Source organism: Mauremys mutica, chromosome 1 (genome assembly GCF_020497125.1).
Source record: "Mauremys mutica isolate MM-2020 ecotype Southern chromosome 1, ASM2049712v1, whole genome shotgun sequence".
NCBI lineage: Eukaryota > Metazoa > Chordata > Testudines > Geoemydidae > Mauremys > Mauremys mutica.
The window spans coordinates 54,051,094-54,068,621 of record NC_059072.1 but is presented as its reverse complement, the minus strand read 5'-3'; the positions used below and the strand labels follow the sequence as shown (position 1 = coordinate 54,068,621).

Below are 17,528 nucleotides of genomic sequence, written 5' to 3'. Positions count from 1 at the left end.
TCTTTGGGAAATATAATCATACTGCAGCTCCAAGCCACCGTGGGCACGAGGCGGGGGGTGCCTGCAGCTTCCAGCTGCTACAGGCAGAGGGGGAACCCCACAGCTCCTAGCCTCCACAGTGGCGGGGGCAAACCATGGAGCCGCAGCATTAAAAGTCACAGACAGGTCACAGCTTCCGTGAATTTTTGTTTATTGCCAGTGACATGTCTGTGACTTCTACTAAAAACAACCATGAGAAAATCTTAGCCTTACTCATGATATATGAACCTGATGGTTGTTCCTCATTACTGGTGGATGCTAGCACCCTTTATTAACTGGTCCCTTTATTAACTGAAAGCATCAATATCTCCTCCAAGGAAGACAAACCCTCAGCACTCCAGCTAGTTTTGAAGAAGTCTACACTAAGGGTACTTCTATACTACCCGCTAGATTGGCGGGTAGTGTTCGATGTATCGGCGATTGATGCCCATACTCCAACATGGCAGGAGGAGTAAGCGGAGTCGACGGAGGAGCCATGACGGTCGACTCACCACCGTGAGGACGGCCAGGTAAGTCGAACTAAGATACTTTGACTTCAGCTACGTGAATAGCGTAGCTGAAGTTGTATATCTTAGTTCGAACCCCCCTGCTAGTGTGTAGTGTTCGAACCCCCCAGGCCTAAGTGTGTACAACCTCACCAATTAATGCCCAGTTTCCAAACCCCCTTTTCTTATGATGGTCATTGACATGGTGGTGGCAATGAAGGTCCAGTGGAAACTGTCCTTTAAAAATATCCTCAGTCCTTCTTAGTAGTCCACCTCTCCGGCAACAAAGATTGATGGGATCACCTCAAACCCATGCTCCAAGAACTACAGTGGCTCCTTTTTATCTAAATTCAAGTCCTGGTTCTAATCTACTGTCGTGGTTCTAATCTACAGTTGACTTTAATGGGTTGAGAACTCCATCATCATCTGTAAGCCACCAAGACCCACAGAGGCAATGTAGCTTCGGACCCCTGGTATAAATGGTTCAATTTCAGATCTCCAGTTTTTGTACAACAAATTACCTTTTCCCTTAACCTTTTTATCAAATATCTCATAAACCAGTGTCTCCAACCTAGATCTTTCACAAGAAAACACATGAAAACAATCTTTCATAGTAAAATTTGGCAGGAACAGCTGCTTCAGGAGCCATTCAATAGACTTTCAGATTATATAAAAGATTTTATATATACACCACTAAAACTAACTTATGGTGGCATTTCCTGTATTTCTTGCTGACATGTTAGTTGTGAGTGAGCTGAAACTCTAAGCTCTGTGTATGTTAAACATGGGTTAAGGGAGACATACGAAGCAAGCAAAATACAATTTAAGAGCTGAACGTTTTTTTAAAATATGCTTAGAAAAAAAGAATAATCTTTAAAATCAAGGGGGAAATGACTGTTCCTTTTAAAGACAGACATAATTACATTTGGAGAACAGGACTAGAGTAAGGGGTCTGGACGCACCAATGGCTCAGGAGCAGAGCACTGGGTATTGGCACAGCACACAGTGATGGTTCCCAGGAAGCCACCTGCTCACAAGGCTTCAAGTATCTGGGTAGCTTCACCTGGGAAAAGAAAAGAAGAAAGCAAATAATCCCTTTGAAAGGAGGGGTGGGGGCTGGGAGGATGAGCACATATAAGGAAGGGGTAAACTGGAGGTTATATTTGAAAGGACACGTCATTGTTTAATGGAACAAGTCCCCATCTAACCAAAGAGACTCAATGCCTCCCATAGATGCTATTGGGGTGGGGCAGCCACACACCACCTCCAATGTAGTCCTGTGCTGAATAGGCACGATGCACCCCTGATCTCCCAGGAAATGCAGTTGCTGTGCCATCTCTTTAGGAGAATGTCTGATGTGTGCAATACATTGCTGACTGGCCAATATAGTTTTGATGTACAAATATGCACATAACATCACACAAACAGCCCCATCTGTTTACATCATTCTAGAGCAGAGGTTGGCAAACTGCGGCCCGAGGGACCATCCTTCCCAGCACTTGAGATCCCGGCCGGGGAGGCTAGTCTCTGGCCCCTCCCTTGCTGCCTCCCCCCTTCCCTGCAGCCTCAGCTCACTGTGCCACCAGCTCTCTGGGTGGCGGTGCTGCGAGCTCTTGCTGGGTGGAGGGGCTGTGAGAGCCGCCGGCCTGCCCTGATGCTCTAGACTGCATGGCGGTGTGGCTGGCTCCGGCCGGGCAGTGTGGCTGCCAATCCTAGTGCTCTGAGAGGCATGGTAAGGGGCTGGGGGTGCTGGATTAGGGGCAGGGAGTTCTGGGGGGAAGTCAGGGGACAGGGGGCGGTTGGATAGACATTGGAGTCCCGGGGGGGTCTGTCAGGGGGTGGGGGTGTGTGTGGATAGGGGTCGGGACAGTCAGGGGACAGTGAGCAGGATAGGGGGGCCAGGGGCCAGGCTGTTTGGGGAGGCACAGCCTTCCCTACCCAGCCCTCCATACACTTTCGGAACCCCAATGTGGCCCTTAGGCCAAAACGTTTGCCCACCCCTGTTCTAGAGTATTCACATTAGAGTCAAATGTAAAGTTAAACATGTGGAAAGACTGTGACACTGCAAGAAAGGAATAATAAAAAAAAATAATGGGTTTAGGAAAATGTGCAATCTATTACATGTACTTATGAATACTGGAGATCAGGCTCAGACACTATAAATCCAAGCAAAATTACAAGTAAACTGATAGAGTATGAAACTTTTCCCTTCCCTCCTCAGTCTAATATCTGGATTCTTCACATAGACAAGTAGATTAATATTTTACTATAGAGGACAATGAAGCTTTTTCAGGGAAATTCATCTGTTTTGAGCAGCAGTATATAGGTTCGCAGGGAAACAATGAAGAAAAACATTTCCACATGAGGGAAAAGAGAGTTAATAAATAGAAGCATTCAATGATTTGTACATAAAAAGCTTATACGTTATAAATATTCATTTTATATCAAACACAATATTTTCTGGGGAAAAAAAGTTTAATCAAAATATTCTCTTTTGTGATTATAGCAACTCCCTTATCAGTCAAGTCCAGATCTTTGCAGGGTTTTTTTCTGTGTTTTACACAACGATTATGAAACCATCAGAATTTTTAATAGGAAATATACTTTTTATGACATATAGCTTTTTTAAAAACAAGTCTATATCTTAAAGAAATGTAACATTTAATATTACCTAGTATTGAAATGATAAAGCTAAAATAAAAAATTCCAGTTAGAAACAATTATTGTAATCCAAAATCTTACAAGCAAATAGAACCAGATAACTGAATCTGATGACTATTTAAGCCATTATTGACAGGATATTAATAATAATATTCATGCCATTTAGACAACATATATATTTTTATGGAGGACAGCATGGTTCCACTGGATTGGGATTCAGGAGACCTGCCAGTAACTCAGTGAGTGACTTTGGGCAAGCCACTTCACCTCGCTAGGCCTCTGTGCCATCCCACCTTTTGTCGGTCTTGTCAGTTTAGATATATGCACTCCAGGCAGGAACTGTTACCCACTGTGTTTTTATACAATACCTAGCACAGTCGAGACCTAGTCTTAGTTGCGGCCTCTTAAGTTTTACTGTAAAACACGTATATTATAATAAATTGATAAGATATAAACTGCATAACTTACTATAAGTCATACAAATATTGACGTGTTTCTAGAACTATTATGCTTCCTCCAAATTATGCTTTTCAGTATGAACAATAGTTACATTGTCTTTATCATTGCAGTTAAAACCATAAAATTAGCATTAACAGAATAAAAAAAAATCACAAAACATCATAGAACTCAAAAACCATTGCAAGCTGTACATCTCTGTGTTGAAGTCTCAAGAAAATAGTCTTATTCATAATGAACAAGTCACAGAAATATACATAAACATTTCACTTACCACTTCCTTCACAGCAATGATGAAAACATTATTTTCCTTTAGAATGCAAGTTCTTTGAGGCAGGGACTGTCATTTACTATAGATTTGTACAGCCCCCAGCACAATGGACCTGATCTGACTGCTTCTAGGGGCTACTATAATATAAGGGTAAAATAATAATTAAAATTTTTTTTTATTATCTATATGCCCATTCTGTTTGTGTTCTGTATCATTCTGTTGTAACTGACAACTCTGATTGCGACAACATAGAGGAAAAGCTTTGTTATCAGGCATGTTGGGCGAATAGGAGGTGTTGGTAAGTCAAAAATTTCGGTTAATTAAGAGAGAGGGAGTTTGGGTGCGGGAGGGGGCTCAGGGCTGGGGGTCGGGGCACAGGAGGGGGTGCGGGGCATAGTCCCCGACCAATGGGAGCTGTGGAGCCAACGCCTGGGACGGGGGGCAGCACACTGAGCCCCTGAGACCATTCCTCCACCTTGGAGTACTGACCACAACCAATGGGAGCTGCGGGAGCGGCGCCTGCAGGCAGAGGCAGTGTGCAGAGCCACCTGGCTGCGCCACTCCATACATGTTGTCACTTGAGGGGAGCTGTCCAAGGTGAGCACTGCCTGGATCTGGCACCCTGAAACCCCTCCCACACCCTAATTCCCTGCCCCACGCCCCCTCCCAAACCCAAACTCCCTCCCAGAGCCCGCGCCCCGCACCCTCTCCTGAAATGCCGGTTTCTCTCTTTTCTGTTTGTAAAGTGCTGGATAACATAGCTTTTCCTGTAATTTACTCTCTTCTCCGTGGGCTCACTCCTGCAATAGGCTGAGCACTCTGGACCAATACAGAGCAAACTCAATGGAGCTCTGTCTACACAGGTGCCGGGCTTCCACCTGCCTGGAGGTAATTACAGGATTGGGTTGCCCAAGTGTAACTGTTGGTATGGTTTCAAGGCAAGACTGAAGAAACTCCACAAGGTGGCTCTTGCAGAATTTTCAAAAGACCGCCTCTCTCCTCTGGGTATTTCTGCATGGAGTTGGAGACCAGGGGAAACAATTGGGCTCCACACTGACAGATCAGGCACAAGTGGTGTCAAGAGCCAAAAGCTTTTAGTTTGTTTTTCCTGTCCTCCCAAGAGTCTCTGCAGGCCTACTCTGAAAAGTGACTATGTAAAAGTAGCACCTTTTTACTAAGCAGCTTTGCGCTCTCTCACCTATCTGTATATTCAGTCATCTCTGCTGACCTTTGTGATAAAAATAATACTGCTTTTTACTTTGGTTAGTTCTGCAGAGTCTGGACAACTCAAGAAAGTATGCTCCTTCTTGTGTGTCAAAGAATTGCTTACGAAGTTTCAGTTGATTCCACCAATACAAATCTATAGAAGGCAATGACAATGCATTTGGTGACACTGAGAACACAACTTGCACATGTGTAAGTGAGACATAATTTAGTATTTCTTACAGATGGGGAAGGAGGGAAAAACACAGCCTGACTCTCAAGACTGGTAGTTAGGAAAATAGTATTTTTACTTGTAAACTAAGCATGCTTGTTCTAAAAGTAATTGATATATAATACACAGGCAGCCACATGATACCATTGTTTCAGTAATTTTTTGGACTAGGGTAAAAATTTCAAAAGTACCTAAAACAAAGATGATGCTGAACATCATGGTACCTAACTTTCAGGTGCTTAGAAAATCACAGGAACACTGTGATCACCAAAGCCTGAATTAAATGCCTAGGCTCCTGCGGTATGAATGGGGAGAGACAAGTGACTTTGAACAGGGATTCTCAACATTTCATTCTAATATTGGTTACAATGGAGAGTGAACAAGCTTGTAAATCAAGTCCGTCTCCACTTTAACAAATGAGACTAGTCATACTGCCACTGCACAGTTAGGAAAGATATGAGGAGAAATACTTGTGAACAGATGTCCAAGCCATGACAGGTTCACTAACTAGACCCCAGGTCAGATTACGCTCCTGAGAAGCATGTAGATGCATGTTTTCAAGGATGTCCGGTAACTTGTGACACCACAATAGGTCTCTGGAACTTTATAACTAACTGTTGTACCTTTGCTTGAAGGAAAGATTACACTATGGTGATAAACATGAACACCTTCTGTACATAACTGGCAGTGGAGCAATGAGTGATGAGAAGATAAAAGGGTGGGTGTAAGAAAGAATGGTTTAGTATGCCTCAATGGGGATTGTCTGCTTTTGGTGGTCTCAGGTACTGCGTAGAAAAGGACACTGGAAGTGGGGGAATTACTGTTAATTCTTTCCGTTTTTTAAATCATAAAGTGCAAAGTAAAGTCTTCCAGATTTCTGCAAATCTAGACAGAGAAAAACATTCAGCATGTGCAACAGAGCAAAGAGAGAGCACAAATGGTGCAAATGCAGACAGAAAGCTGAAAACAAAATAACCATATTTGTCTCAGAACAATGAACTGCTAACAACAAAGGCACTTCATTGCCCATTCATGTTATTGTGTTGAGTACTGACTATCTGCTTGGCACTAGAGAATGTAGAAGAGCCTGCCTGCCATGAGGATCTTACAAAGGAACCAAACAAACAATAATTCAAACACAGAGCAACCTTCTCCTTGCTGAACTGCCAGATTTTCTCCTTGCTCCCTGGGGTGGATAGAGCACAGAGTGGTCTATATGCTTTGTGTGGTGTTTAAAATAAAATAAAATAGAATAAAAAAATAATTAGCAGCCCTTCATTAGGTGGCAGATTGGCCCTGATAGAGGAGAGGGTGCATAGTTGCAACAGCAGGATGGATAGACTATTCTAGCTGTAGGGGACAGCTTGGATGAAGAGATGGAGATAAGAGGGGGAGAAAATACAAAGGGAATGGTATCTTTTATGAGTTACAGGGGTGAGGGCAGAACAGAAGAAAGAGGCATTGTAGAGATGTTTAGAGCCTTAACAGTGGAGAATACAAGCTAAAACTTGATGTGGAAAGTGAGAGGGAGTTAATAGATTCAAAGAAAGAAGCAATGGGATCAGAGCTGTGGACAGAAAAACTATATTTGCAGCAATGTTCTTGACAGACCAGAGAGGAACAAGGACATAATCTGGGAGATCCACAATGAACAAGTTGCAATAGTTTAGATGATAGATGACTAATACTTTGATTTAGATTTTAGTTCTAGGACTAGAAAGAAAAAGATGGATAATGGAGATATTGTACAGGAAGAAGCAACAGGATTAGGTGATAAAAGAATGTTGTTAATACACCTCTACCTCGATATAATGCTGTCCTCTTATCGCATTATAGGTGAAACCACGTTATATTGAACTTGCTTTGATCCACCAGAGTGCGCAGCCTCGCCCCCTCAGAGCACTGCTTTACCGCATTATATCCGAATTCGTGTTGTATCGGGTTGCGTTATATCGAGGTAGAGGTGTATTAAGCATGCATATCACATTAGTACCTACAGGTTTACAAACAGGTCACAGCCCTATTGTATTATGCACTGTGCAGACTTATGGTAAGTGACAGTGCCTGCGCCAAAGAACTTACAGTCTAAGGAAAGGTCAACACACAAACTTGCATCAAAATAACAAAATTGGTTTCATTCCTTAATTCCCTCCTCCCAGTCATTTATTTGAATCTACATTATAAAAGAAAGAAAAAATTCCAAAATATGAATGAGTTTATTTTTATACGTGTTTCATACCCAGGTAAATGTGGATATTTTCTCTGACTTGAGCAATTTGAAAGGATTAACAGGCCTATATTTTAACATATCAAAAATAAAACCAAAGCTTAATTCTCTGACATGTTAATCTTGCACATCTAATGGAATTTTTAAAATATCATTATCACAAACTAATCCCTCTAAATGAGAAAATGCTAACATCCTTTCCCAATGTGCTTCCCTTTCAATTAAAGCTTATTTTAAACTTAGTTTATATGGTATTTTCTGTTTTCAAAAATCAGAGAAGGTCATTTAAAACCATTAGAATGATACAGTTTTAGGTGCAACATCATCAAGCAGCTCAATGCCAGGACAATGCCAATTACTATGATCTGTCTGAGTGAGCCTTTTTCCACAAGTTATTAATTCAAAGCTTTAGGGTAAAAAAGGATTCATTTATTCATCAAGAGGTAAATCCACTCTCGTCTCTAACTTACTTTTCCCATGGCGCGTGCGTGTGTGTGTGAGAAGCAGCAAATGCTGTGCTTTACGTAGACAAAAATAAACTATCCATACTTATCCAGAAGTATATAAATATTATCTAGGTAAACACAGGGCTGGCCCTAGACCAAATGTGCCCCAGTGAGGAACATCTTTGGCACCCCCTTCATTTGTTAAACTTTTGAATACCTTATTTTTTATTGTATTAATCACCATTTTCACGATTTTGATGCACAATTTGTATGCACGATTTATCCCTATCATATAAGAGGATAAATTTGCATGCTACAATCTGCAAATCTGTATCTAGTCATGCCATATATAAGCAAATAAAAAAAATCATTTCCTCTAAGCTTATAGAAACTTTTTAATTTTAAGAATAACAGAAATGTATTAACATCAAGAAATTGAACTGTGCACCAACACTAGGTGGACTAGTGTTACAGTAGGTGACAGCCTTAGAATGTTAACCCTAGTCCTTTAGTTCAGTCACAAACTGAAACACAGTGTCAGAGAGATCCAAAGACAGGCCAATGGCATTTTCAAGTGATAGAATAGCAAGCGACCTCAGTGTCTTGTCGGCCATGGTCAATTGAAGATATGTTTTAATGAGCCTGAGCTTCGAAAAGCTGTGCTCACCACTTGCAACTGTGACTGGCAGCGTGAGCAGAATCCTCAATGCTATCCACACATTAGGAAAAGTGTCCTTCAGCTTTGCATCATGAATGAACCGGAGAACATGGAGTGTAGAGTGCTTCCAGTGTGGCAAAATGTGATGGATGTTGTCCAATTTGACTTTAAGGTCTTTATCACTGATGTCCGAACATTCCCCAGGGGTCAGCTTCCAGAGAAGGTCCATACAATTGCTCAAGAGTGTTTTCCTGTCTACCAGCAGCTTACTAGGGTCACACACAAAAACCCAAGTCTTTTTGTTGTGCTTTGTTTGTCCCAACTTTTCTTCAATGGATGAGCAGTGTCATGAGCAAGCAAAAAACCTCCCCTTTTGAATTTTTCTTTTGAGCTTCCCATAACCTCACCTCTGCCCTCATAACCAAGCTGTCTCTTCTTCCAATGAATATGAGTTTCCTTGAAGATAGAGCTCAACTCCTAAAGTTTCCGCCATTTCTTTGGCCGCAAAGATAGCATCTTCACTACGTTGTCTCTGTAGGCCACAACAAAATAATGACAGCTTCTCATCAAAGTAGTAGCAGTTGCAATGTTCATCAACTGAGTTTGTAATGCCTTGCTTATAAATTTACTTGGAACAGGATATCGTGTCAAACCACAATTGAGACCAGACATTTGAAATTAGGGATCTGATTTGCCAGGCTTTGCACCTTGTGTTGGATTCCAGCCTTGGCTTTACTTGACTGCACCAGTTCCATCAGGGCTTCGTAACCTCAGTCACCTGGTACCTTACTGGCCTAACGCTGTCAATGCAACTTTCCAGCAAGAGTCATTTAGTGGCTTCACGGTCAGATTTGTAACATTGTTGGTGAGGATCTTTCACCTGATAGTTGATGCTGAAAACAGGATGTATATCCTTTGCAGTATTCTGAACAGAGATACTGAATCTAAAGAAGATGATGCTGCATCTGACACAACCAGGTTGAGGGAATGGCAGCCACAAGGCATGAAGAAAACTCTTGGATTCAGTGCAAGGATCCTTGCCTGGATGCCACTTCTTCCCTTCATGTTCGTGCTGTTGGCATAGCCTTGACCACAGCAGTCCTGAAGCTTTACTTTTTTCTCATTCAATACATTCCTAAACAGTTCTATTATGCCTTTTCAAGTAGAGTTGTTCACAGACCGGAAACAGATAAAGTGTTCCTTTACTTGGACACAGCCATCCTCGTTTGCAACAAATCTTACTGTAATAAATGACATCTTTTCACTGTGACTACTGTCGGGAGTGCAGTCCATTATTACGTTGTACTACTTTGCTTTGCCAAGCCACATCATTATGTTTTCAAGCACCTTCCTTGCCATAAAGCCAATCAATTTGTTTTGAATTGTTTTGCTGCAGAAATGGTTCCTAGCTTCTTTACGAACTACTCGGCATAGGTGCTCACTCATGACATCGGCATATTTCCCAAGGAGCTCTACCAAACTGAGGAAATTACCATTATGTTCAGAGACCAACTTATCTGACAAGCCCCGGAAAGCCAAATCATTCTTTGCAAGGAAGAGGATGATTAAGATGAGATGCTCGAGCACATTCCTCCAGTGCTGGGTTTCTACATTAATAATGTGCTGTTTTTCTGCATCTATGTATTTATTCAGCTTGAGCCTGGACTCAGCCCCCACGCATTTGGAGTAGGCTGTAAAATGGCTGGGTCACTTTTCATCCTGCATCAGAGCATCAGCTAAGTTATGCCAGTAATTGTACCTGGAAAGTGCAAGCAGTGATTTGGCATTTTTGTCAAATATTTTGCTACAAAAATAGAACATTTTGTCAGTTGATTTAGAGTAAACTAGCCAATACCGATTCAGTTTCTGACCATTCTTAAGCACTCTTTCACAGTATGGCTTTGGAAGTGTCACATCTGATTATTTTCTGGAAACGTCATATACTCACTTTTGCCCAGGCCTATTCAAAATTGTATGATCACTATCGGCACAGTTTAGGATCAATTTGTGGTATGCAATTTTTCTCACTGCTGTTTCTGTCATCACATGAGGCTGATTATAGTTTTCAGAAAGTCTGGAAGGTTCCATGAGATTCTACAAAGATCCAGAACATTCTAGGAGGCTAGTGAAAAATGAATTCACATATGGAATACCTGAAACGTTACTTCAAACATTCTATTTTCCCTTTTGTTGCTAACAACAAAAACAGCACCCAGAGCTGGCTTCCTCCAATCCTGGCACCCCAGGTGGTCACGTGGGTTTCCTCCCCTAAATCCAGCCCTGGGGAAACATTACACTTTGATGTAATAATTTAAAAGATGCAGACATGAACTTCCAATTCACAGATAACTGATCCACAATTCAACTAAGCAGATCTGTTTAATGCTAATTTGCTTGACTGCTATTTTCCTCAGGATATTTTCTGCATACGTTATTGTTTTGATGAGAACTCCTATATTGTCCTTGTAAAGCAAGCTCTTGAACAAGAAGGGTATGTTTCAATTTTATTCTACAAGGCTATGCATACATACAGAATTTATTGTGGTCTGTTTTTTGGTTATTGAAATGAAGATCAGTATATTTCTCATCAAACAGATGGGAAAGGGATTGTCTACTATAAAATACTTGCTTCCACATCATATAACATTTATGCCAAGCATATACTATAGATTCTCACAAAATGCATAGTAAGTACTGAATCCAAAGAAAATAATGTGAAAAGGTAATACAGTTCCCTAGCACCACAAGAGAGAAGAGGATAAATGTTGCTGCATATAAGAAACCAAAGAAAAATGCCATTTGGGACTATTCAGATGCTACTGCCAAAGTAATTGATTATAAACTTCTACCTGGAGCATGTGTTGCTAAGTGTAGCTCATGGATAGGCACACTGTTATTTTTCAAATTGGAGAACTGATATATAGAAGCAGAAGAAAGATTAAGAATGAGGTTCAAAAATCTTAAAATATTTTTAAATTATACACTGAGAGAATACTTTCTTGATCACCCTCCGAATCTATCTCTGGAGAAGGCCGGTATAGTACAGTTTGAACCATAGCAATGTTTAACACAATCAGAAAATATACAGTTCCATAATTATGCTTTTATTCTGATCATTAGCATTGAAACCCCACACTCTTAACTTTTGTCTTCTAACCCAAGTTGTAGCCCTGCATTTCTAAATAAATATGCAGGTAACACTGTAAATACAGTTCCCTGTACTAGTAGTTCTAAATTGTATTGTGTGTAATTTCTGGTATCAAAGTTACTGGAAATTATTTTTTTATCATATACTTTAAAAAAAACCACCATTGTGGAATTCCATGTTTATTTTCTTTATTACATATATACCATATACTATAGTGTGTAAGTTCCTGCACAAACAACACTGTAAAGTAACACACTTCCTAAAAATATATAGAAGAATTTTTAAATGGTTTTGATCACATGCTTCGCTATGCTTTAAAATGTTCTCACTATTACCTTATTTTTAGAATGAATCAATAGGTTTAGTCAACCCAATTATAATCAGAATAATGGTACTTCAGACAGACAGCTATTTCCCGGTTTGAAGTGAGACCGGGAGATGACAAAGATGTGCTGGATTTCACTATTCAGGATTTCTAATTGTAAACCATGTACAGTGGCTGACACTCAAATGTTAAAGGTCAAATTCTGTTCTCAATTATACCAGTTGAACTAATCCAGAGTAACTCCACTGAGCACAGAACTTTGATTTTGCGCAGAGTTGCTTTATTGCAGTTACTCCAGGTTAACACTATTTTCAGTAAGAACAGACTGTAGCCCTTAATCTTTAATGCAAAATTACAATTCCATGGGTTTTCAGTATAATTCATCCACATGTGTAGAATTATTGAAAACTGTGATTTCTTATTTGCATTATAATGAGGGGTTGGAGAGAAGGAACAAACTACTTCAGCACTGTTTGACTCCATCTCCTGGTATCGTGCTCCTAAAAATCCCAAAATCATCCACTGGTTTATTTCCATCTTTGCCCTCTCATCAGTCATAAGAACATAAGAACGGCCGTACCGGGTCAGACCAAAGGTCCATCTAGCCCAGTATCTGTCTACCGACAGTGGCCAATGCCAGGTGCCCCAGGGGGAGTGAACCTAACAGGCAATGATCAAGTGATCTCTCTCCTGCCATCCATCTCCATCCTCTGACGAACAGAGGCTAGGGACACCATTCTTTACCCATCCTGGCTAATAGCCATTTATGGACTTCATCACCATGAATTTATCCAGTTCTCTTTTAAACACTGTTATAGTCCTAGCCTTCACAACCTCCTCAGGTAAGGAGTTCCACGAGTTGACTGTGCGCTGTGTGAAGAAGAACTTCCTTTTATTTGTTTTAAACCTGCTGTCTATTAATTTAGTCTAAACGACCCTGCCTCCCACAGCCTTCACAACTTCATCCTCAGCCAGACTTTCTTACAGGACCTACATCCCAAAGCAGTAATGGTGGCAAGCAATATGTCGGGAACTTGGAGTTGTTTCCAACTTTTCCCTATGGCCCTGCAGGGGAAAATGCTGTAGCCAAAAGCAGAGATCCAGGGAAATGTGTGGAAAGGTGGTTGAGAGAAGGACCCAGGGGATGACAATTGTGTGCATGTATGAGAGTTTGCAGGTGCAATGGGGGGCGGGAGGGATTCAGGGATGGGTTTATAAAAATCTCCTACCAGATGCAAGAATTCTAAGTAGGAGCTTTGGTAGCCACTGTTTTGGGGAAGATGAAGACACGCTCCCCCGCAGCCTATTCTCTCTTGAGCCCCTATCATCCTTAGGGGACCTTCAATAGTCCCTTGAAATATGTGCTAACTACTTAACGCTAAACAATCTGTTCCACCTTGTATATAGCTGTGACACTCTGAGTGCCTTTCCCAGACCTGAAGAAGAGCTCTGTGTAGCTCAACAGCTTGTCCCTCTCACCAACAGAAGTTTGTTCAATAAAAAGATATTACCTCACCTACCTTGTGTCTAATATCTGATGACTATGCAACAACAATCCATATTCTCCTACTGCCTTATGGACTAGTTATAGAACTTCCATCCCAGAGAGATACACCAAATGTGTTCCCTTTAAGATCTTTAATACGCTGTGGGCTCTAGCTATTATCAGCTCAGGTAAGATATGTTACAAGCAGCATCACCTAGTGGCTGAACTATATAATACAGTTTTCCATTTCATCTTACCCTTTAAGTTTTACATTCCTACCATTTACAAAATGTACACCTATCATTTTATCTTTAAAGTTCAGTATGTATCAGTCTGGTAGGTGTCTCTGAATCATACTGGTTTTCTAAATATACAACCCCAGCATGTGACAAATTGGTCATCCGGCTGCCCATTAGCTGCAATGACTGCTTGGGGATGGTTTGGAATCTTTGAGTCTCTTCTTCTTTTATATATGCCATCTGTAGAGTTGTTTTCTCTGAGGAACCAACAGTAGATGCTGACAGTTTCTACTGAACTCTCCACTGTCGGTCTCGGTCACGTATGATCTGGGTGATGAAATATTTTTATTTATGACAGCTGGAGTTGTCCATTTTTTTCTCCATCCAGTTTGACACAAAACAGTCACCAGGCTCTAGACCCTGCATTTCTCTGAGTGATGTCTGTTGTAAAAACGTTCATAAGTTCTTTTTGCCTTTTTATCCAATTTGGATATTCTCTTCATCTCTGGTCTTTTGGAAATAGGTTCTTTTCCAAAGTTGAAACAGTAGTTCTGAGTTGTCTTCCCATCAGGAGTTGTGCTGGACTGTATCCAGTAGTTATGAGTGTTGATCTACAGTTCATAAGAACATAAAAATGGCCATACTGGGTCAGATCAATGATCCATCAGCCCAGTATCCTGTCCTCTGATGCTTCAGAGGGACTGAACAGAACAGGGCAATTATCTAGTGATCCATCCCTGGTTGTCCAAGTCCCAGTTTCTGGTAGTTGGAAGTTTAGGGACACCCAGAGTATGGATTGCATCTCTGACCATTTTGGCTAATAGCCATTGATAGACCTATCCTCTATGAACTTATCTAATTCCTTTTTGAACCCAGTTATACTTTTGGCCATCACAACTTCCCCTAGCAACGAGTTCCACAGTTTGACTGTGCATTCTGTGAAAAAATACTTTGTTTCTTTTAAACCTGCTGCCTATTAATTTCATTGGGTGACCCCTAGTTCTTGTGTTTGGGAAGGAACATAAGAACGGCCATACTGGGTCAGACCAAAGGTCCATCTAGCGCAGTATCCTGTTTTCCAACAGTGGCCAATGTCAGGTGTCCCAGAGGGAATGAATAGAACAGGTAATCATCAAGTGATCCATTCCCTGTCACTCATTCCCAGCTTCTGGCAAACACAGGCTAGGAACACCATCCCTGCCCATCCTGGCTAATTGCCATTGCTGGACCTATCCTCCATGAATTTATCTAGTTCTTTTTTGAACCTTGTTTTAGACTTGGCTTTCACAACATATTCTGGCAAGGAGTTCCACAGGTTGACTCTGCATTGTGAAGAAATACTTCCTTGTGTTTGTTTTAAACCTGCTGCCAATTAATTTCAATTGGTGACCCCTAGTTCTTTTGTTATGAGAAGTAAATAACACTTCCTTATTTACTTTCTCCACACCAGTCATGATTTTTATAGACTTCAATCATATCCCCACTTAGCTGTCTCTTTTCCAAGCTCTTTTCTCCTCATACGGAAGTTGTTCCATACCCCTAATCATTTTTATTGCCCTTTTCTGAATCCTTTCCAATTCCAATATATCTTTTTTTGAGATGGGGCAACCACTTCTGCATGTAGTATTCAAGATTTGGGTGTACCATGGATTTATATAGAGCCAATATGATATTTTCTGTCTTATAATCTATCCTTTTCTTAATGATGCTCAACATTGTTTGCTTTTTTGACTGCTGCTGCACATTTAGCGGATATTTTCAGACAACTATCCATGATGACTCCAAGATATATTTCTTGAGTGGCAGTAAGTAATTTAGAACTAATTTTACACATATAGTTGGGATTATGTTTTCCATTATGCACTACTTTGCATTTATCAACACTGAATTTTATCTGACATTCTGTTGACAAGTCATCCAGTTTTGTGAGATCTCTTTGTAACTCTTCATCGTCATGTTTGGACTTGACTATCCCAAGTAAGAGAAGGTTACTTACTATAACTGAAGGTTCTTCGAGATGCATGGTCCCTATCTGGATGCCATGCACTGGAGCCAGAACTGCTCATAGTAGTGTCTGTTGACAACTCTCTCTGTCTCTCTTTCATCTGTGGGTAATTTGGGCTGCTAGTAATATGATCAGTATCTTATTTAGTCTGGAATGGTTTACATTCTTCTGCGTGAATTGTGGTCCTTTGTTAGTCAGTTGTTTTTTGGAATACTGAAATGAGCAAATGTGCACATCAGTTTCTCTATTACACTGAGACATGCTATGTCTTTCAAGAACATTATTTCTAAATACTCAGAAAAACAGTCCGCTACAACCAGGTAATGACATCTTCTGAATCTGCATAAATCAGCAGCTAGTTTCTTCTAATGTCTGTCTGATAGCAATATTTTTATTCCATATGGAATAAAAGTTAGTTGTCTTTGTAAGTTGTTTCTGTGGTCAACTGGCCCATGCAGTTCAGAATATATTCAGGGCTAGTCAGGTGATTTCAGCTCTGGGAAATGATAGGACTGTCTCTTCTGCTGATAAATCAATTTTAAGTAAACACTCTTTCCATGCATATTCAGTTTCACTCTCCAGGAAGGCTGTGTAATCAAATGTGATATAGTCCAGAAACAATGGTTCTTCAACCGCTCTATAATAGTGATCATAATGTAATTAAATTTGAACACACTTGTAGGAGAGGTAAATGCTAAAGAAAGCCACTACAGTAGCATTTAACTTCAAAAAGTAAAAGTACACAAAAATGAGGAAGCTAGTTAAATGGAAATAAAAAGGGTGAACTGCCTGCAAACTGCATGGAGACTATTTAAAAACACCATTATAGACTCAAAACTAAATGTTTACCCCAAATAATAGAAATAAAAGAGAACAGTAAGAGGACCAAAAAATGTCACCATGGCTAAACAGCACTGTAAAAGAGGCGATTCGAGACAAAAAGGCATCTTTTAAAAATTGGAAGTCAAATCTTAGTGAGGAAAAGAGAACGGAACATAAGCTCTGGGAAGTCAAATGTAAAAGTATAATAAGGCAGGCTGTGGTGGGTGAGACCCCCTCATGTCCCCACCAGACCACAATTTGGGCTGGCTCCTTCTCCAGACTTGTGGCCTACAAGGGATTCTCCAAACAAAAAAGATGCCTTTCCCTCTCCATCTCCTGGGAGAGGGAGAATCAGAGTAAAAGAAAAAGACAAAGGTGTTCAATCTTTTAGGCAGTCTTTTGGCTACCCCTTTGGGGTTTGGCTTATCTGCAAGCTCTAGTGTCCTTGATCAGGCTTAGGGTCTGCCTCCAGCCCCTTCTTTTGGTAACCCCGGCTTTATACCTGGTCCATACGTTCTCATCTGTGGCAGGATCTATGACCATTTTCTTCTTTGCTGATCTATCCCTGAAGCCAGCAGTCTCTGAGGCACAGCAGTCTTACCCTAGTCACTGCCCCATCCTGTGGCAGGATTCCCTTTTTAAGCTTCCTCCCTCCAGGCAGAGCAAGCCTTAGAGGTGTGCCTGGTTAGTTCTGGCTGAGCCCATAAGAGCTTGTTAGCCTCCGCTTACTGTTCTGGATTGTCTGTAATATGAGTCAGCAAACAATTGCAAAATGTCCACATTTTGTGCATTTATTATATCTTGTGCCTTTGGCTGGATGTACAT

General features: G+C 40.9%; 1 protein-coding gene and 1 long non-coding RNA gene across 5 annotated transcripts in view; one reads left to right on the top strand and one right to left on the bottom strand.

Annotated features, from left to right (window-relative positions):
- Positions 1 to 17,528, bottom strand: part of NRCAM (neuronal cell adhesion molecule) — a 187,432-nt gene that overhangs the window by 123,680 nt on the left and 46,224 nt on the right. For all 4 annotated transcript variants that reach the window (XM_045031888.1, XM_045031855.1, XM_045031860.1 and 1 more), the window contains exon 3: positions 1,487 to 1,587. The gene's annotated coding sequence lies outside the window, so the exon portion shown is untranslated. The remainder of the gene's footprint in view (positions 1 to 1,486; positions 1,588 to 17,528) is intronic.
- Positions 10,886 to 17,528, top strand: part of LOC123378295 — a 43,925-nt gene continuing 37,282 nt past the window's right edge. The window contains exon 1 of the long non-coding RNA XR_006582552.1: positions 10,886 to 11,169. This is a non-coding gene — a long non-coding RNA (uncharacterized LOC123378295). The remainder of the gene's footprint in view (positions 11,170 to 17,528) is intronic.